General features: G+C 34.0%; 1 pseudogene; it reads left to right on the top strand.

Moving 5' to 3' along the window:
• The first annotated feature begins 1,964 nt into the window (after window positions 1-1,964).
• LOC144238840 (U6atac minor spliceosomal RNA) lies at window positions 1,965-2,114 on the top strand (annotated as a pseudogene).
• Window positions 2,115-5,555: the final 3,441 nt, after the last annotated feature.

The raw sequence follows: 5,555 nt of genomic DNA, 5'->3' as shown, positions 1-5,555 counted from the left end.
CTTCTTCTGAAACTTTAATCGAATATGTATCTGACAGCTGAGATACAATTCTTGAACGAGATTATTTTAAATGATATATTAAATGATTAATTCTTTAGCAATTTATCATCTTTTTGAGATAAGCCTTTGATTATGAATCACTAAGAACAAGCAGTGATTTAATTTCAAAAGGTTCAGTTACCTCTTCCTACTTGGTCTGTATCTCAAGCAGCTGTCCAGGGTACTTAAACAAAATTAATTACTGTAAATACTTAAATTACAGATTTTTTTCTCCTTTTTTTCTTGAATTGCGGGTTTTGAGAAAATGAAGCTGCTTTTTACAATAAGCCTGTTTTTTCATTTCGAACAAGACTTTGAATAATGATAAAGAATATGATAAATGATAATTAAAATGTGATTGCCTGTGTAAACCATATTAGAAAGATTGTACAACACTTTGAAAACAATCTTATGATGTTTTGCTTGTGGTATAGAGATAATATAATTAAAGATTATGTGTATAAAAATTACAAACTTAAGAGACATTGACCCTAAATACCCCTAATGAAAAATTTCTTCATTGGAATTCCTAGAAGGTGGTCATCTTGTTCTGCTACAATACCTCCCAAGTAAGGGGTGCTCAGACCTCAGAAGGTGGTCCTCTTTAGTTTCTGTATAATGGAAAACTTTCTGTTATGGAACTTAATCTAGCTCCTTCTGTGTTTCATCTTTCCATCCTTCGGGAGCATATTTCTGATTTTTGTTTTCTCATTTTTTTGTGTGGAAAATGATGGGAACACTAATTTCCTGTTCCCAGAGTTCTAACATTAAGTATTTGAACTGCTTTGCTCCAAACTATGCTCACTCCCTGAATGACCGTATAAGAAAACAAAGTACCTATTTCTGAGTTCTGTTCAAAATCAAAATCCTAATATGTTCATAATAATCTATTCATGATTTGATAGCAAAACAATACATAATTGCAAAGTGTACAGCAAATGAAAACTTTAAACGTTTCCTCTTATATATTGGTCATAAGAACAACAACTTGAGACTTCCTTACTATTCAGATGGCTGTTCTCAAAGTGTAGGCTGAGGAGCTTCTCAGGGTATCACTGTTTTACAATAGTACTAACACGTTACAGTATTTGCTTTCTTCACTGTGGACGTCTGAACCAATGGTGCCAAAGCAATGGGAAGTAAAACGGCGTTAGCATGAATCAAGCTGTACTGGGAGTCACTGTGTTCTCCCTGCCACACATTCACAGTAAAAGCTGCCTGTATCATTTAAGAATATCCTTGATGAAGCAGTAAGAATTATTAACTTTAGTCAGTCTGGACCCTTAAACACATATCTTTAAAATATTCTTTCCGATGAATTGGGAATTACACATAAGACACTTTCACTGCAAATTTCTAACTCTCTCAAAAAATAAAATACTTGTGCTATCGAAAGAAAAAAAAACTTGTGCCATTCCTTGAATTATGAGCTGAACTAGCCATTTTTTTCATGGAACATTATTTATACTTGAAAATATAACTGACACACTATGGTTATTCAGATGTGGGTATTTGGCAGACATTTTCTTGAAAGCGAATAAAATGTGTCTATCACTTTGAAGATACAACTGACAGGGTTTGGTTGCCAATAATATTTGAGATTCCAAGTGAAAATTAGTATTGAGGAAGCTTGTATTTGCTATCGTGACCTTGACCGCTTCCCAATACGTAAAGACTTTACTGATCAGATTGGTAGTGATCTTAATAAATGTGATTTTCTGATGTTGTGCAATGAAATGTGTTAACATTTGGAAGATTTGCAGAATACAAAGTGTTTTAAAAATCATCACTGCTTGACGATACAAACTCATGCATGAACCAAATAACAATCTATAGTTCAATGGATTTCAATGATTAGAATATAACAAATTTCTTATTGTAATTCCAGATTCTACAGTACAGCTAACTTTTACGAAATCACTACTGTATTGTGTGAAAGGAGAGAAGGTTAGCACTCCTCCTGACAAGGATGGAATATCCCTTGGGCCTGACAACATGACAACATGCATGAGGTAAGGAAATTACTACTTAATGAGTGTTGGTGTAATAACAAAGAAGAATAACCACAATTATTAATCCTTTAGTATTCATACATATCTCTGTGTGAACTGAATTTTCTTCACTACTTAAACCAAAACAACATCTTATAACAGGTTGAATGCGGAAGAGATATGGGAGTCTGACTATCTTATACTGAGCCAGGTATTTGAGAAAACCAAAAAACAAAACAATAAAAAACAGAATCACTCTTCTGTTTTTTTTTTTGTTTGGGGAAAAATAGTTAATTTTTAATAAAAAAAATGTTAACATGTAATGAGGTCATCACTTTTTATCATTTTAAAATGACCTGATGAATAAGACATTTTACATGTATTTAAATTTTGACTGCATTAAATGTTTATAAACGTGATATATATCATCCTAAGCTCTTTGACTGGGCCCAAAACACATAAGAGTTAAAGGGGACTTAAGACAAAAACAGTTGTGATTGATGGTACTAGGGATATTCTGGTGAAAGATTACAGCAAACCATACCCTCATTCATTCCAAAAGATGGGCAAAAAAAACCCCCAAAACAAAACAAAACCAATGTCTTCATTCCCACTAATAACCAATAGTATTGTATTCACACTTTATTAAGCTATTTTATTTTATGCCTCTACACATCTTGCACATGATCAATGCTAGAATTGTACTGCCCTTTGTGTAAAGTGGAACTTGAAGCCTTTACAAAAGGGTACCAAACTCCATGGAACACTTGCAGTGTTTTTATCTGTTACTTTTCTTGATTTTGATAAAAAACAATTAGTCATTCATAACTGCAGATATATTGTCCTAGAGTTTAAAATAAATAACTGCTTAGGATTCTCTTTCTCTGCACCACCCCGTTCACGCTTGTTGTCTTTCTCTGTCTCTTTCAAAATAAATAAATAAACTCTACAATGAAAAAGGGCACCTAGGTGGCTAAGTCGGGTAAGCATCCAACACTGGTTTTTGCTAAGGTCATGATCTCATAGTTCCTGGGATTGAGCCCTACATCAGCTCTGCACTGATTTGGGATTCTTCCTCTCCTCTCTTTCTCCCCCCTCTCCTGCTCTCTCTCTCTTTTTCCTTCTCTCTCAACATAAATAAATAAACATTTAAAACAGAAGGTTTTTCCCAGTTGGCTGTCCTCTCACGTCTATCAATAACTAGTATCATTTTATAGACTTTTTCACTAAAATTGAAATGACATGTACCTGAAAAAGTTTAAACTGATCAAAAATAACTGATGAAATTAATGGAAAAATTACATATTTCTGTGGTCTCAGACTTTTAAAAAGAAAGAAAAAAACTGAAGTAGTCAAAAATGAGAGTAAGTTGTTCCAAAGGTGAGTCTGAAATTCTCTCTGATCTAGTTTTAAATGCCTCAAAGACAGAAAATAAGTAAGGGCGGTGGAAAAAAGAAAAATCACTGCCAATCCACCACCTATAGATAACCACTATAAACATTTGGGGTATGTCTATTGGGGTGCCTGGGTGTCTCAGTCACTTAAGCGACTCATTCTTGATTTTGGCTCAGGTCATGATCTCACAGTTCGTAGGTTGGAGCTCTGCACTGACAGCGTGGAGCCTGCTTGGGATTCTCTCTCTTCCTCTCTTTCTGCCCCTCCTCTTTTCGTTCTCTCTCTCTAAGTAAATAAATAAACTTTAAAATAAAAAAGGACACCTGGGTGGTTTAGTCAGTTAAGCATCAGACTTTTGATTTCCACTCAGGTCATGATCTCGTGGTGGTAGAATCCAGCCCCAAGTTGGGTTTCACCGAGTATGGAGCCTGTTTGGGATTCTCTCTCTCTCTCTCTCTCTCTGTTCCTCCCTCACTCATGCTGTATGCTCTCTGTCTCTAAAATAAACATTAAGAAATTAAAAAGAAAAAAAGAAAAATTAAAAAATAAATAGCTCTTTAGACTTGTTGACATTCATAAATAGAGCATGTAAATATTGCATAATTTATCTGGGTAATTATCAAGACCTTTCCCATCTTCAAGGAAGACATCTTGGAAGATAATTTAGAGATTTTTCCATGTTTATTTTTTTATTTTATTTTTTATTTATTTATTTATTTTTAAATTTAATTTATTTTTTATTTTATTACTCATGTTTATGAGTAATTAACATGAGTCAGGAACTGTCCTAAGTACTTTATATACTCACTTTGGTTCTCAAGATCTGTAAAAGGCAGAACTGTATTCAAACCCAGAGAGCATGATTTTCACCCCAAGCTCCTGACCATATTTTGTTACTTTTCATTTGGTTCAATTCCTAAACTCCCCCACTTGCCACTTTTGTGCTTTACAGATGAATCTATTGTTGCCTTTAGGATACTTTCTTGCAATTCATTTCTTTGTTTTTATCTCTGCTAATCAACTTCTTGCTCCCTGAAGGAAGGAACTATGTCTGAATTCCCACCACATAGGAAAATCCATTTTTGCTGGGTTGAATTAATACCATGTTAGGTTGTAGAAGCTGAGCAAATTTAAATCACTCGCCCATTCCATCAGTGTGTAGTGTTAGGATCTGAATCCAGACCTCCCAACCTAACTTTGTATAGTAAACATTGCAATTAACTGCTTCTCAAATATGCACCTAGATATTTGTTAGAAATGCAAATTATTAGCTTTCTCTCCTTACCACACCCTACCTTACTGGATAAGATCCTGTAAAGGTAACGCCCCAAATCTCTATTTTAATAAGCTCTTATTGTGATTCTGATGCACATGAAAGTTCGAGAATCATTCTTGTAAGTGAAGAAACCTAGAGGTTTAATAGAAACAGAATGGTTGACTCAAAATGGAGTATAATAAAACCATTCCTTTGATTTGCTGTGTGATTAGGTTTATAAAATATCCTGCAGAAAATGAAAATATCAAGCAAAATCTCATCTGGAGTAGTTGTTTTCATTTTGGGGAAAAAAAATCCAAAACAATTTGCCACTCCTTCAAACAACCAGTCACTGAATTAATAATGATTAAGTTCACTCAAAAATTCAGTGAAGAAAAGACTTCATTGGCTAAATAAGTATGCCTACCTGGAGGAACCAAATCAAACAAATGAAATTTCCAGTTAGCACGAGGTATAATTTTTACTGAAATACAAAGGTGCGTGGCCTCTGGACTTGTGGTGCAAGTACCAACTCACACTTAGGGACTCTGTGCAAATTCTAATCATGATGACAGAAGAAACAACTAGAACCAACGTTTGTGATTCCTTTATAATGACAGGTAGATTTTTAAAATTCCCCTAAAAATTACAAATATTAGATTCAATTGATTTGCAGACACTTTGGAATAATATGTGCTACAACATGTGAGTATTGTAACTAAAAAGAAAAAAAGCATAAGGATTTGAGACCCTTTCCCACTCAGTCCTTTTTTTTTTTTTTTTAACAATTCCTTTTCCCTTACTGTCTGCTGCTGAATTTAAAAAATAGCTAAAGGATTTCCTCTCTTAAATAAATCTCTTCTCTTTCTAGCTAT

Source organism: Crocuta crocuta, unplaced genomic scaffold (genome assembly GCF_008692635.1).
Source record: "Crocuta crocuta isolate KB4526 unplaced genomic scaffold, BGI_CrCroc_1.0 scaffold116, whole genome shotgun sequence".
NCBI lineage: Eukaryota > Metazoa > Chordata > Mammalia > Carnivora > Hyaenidae > Crocuta > Crocuta crocuta.
Note: the sequence above shows the minus strand (reverse complement) of the source record. Positions and strands in the feature narration are given on the sequence as shown.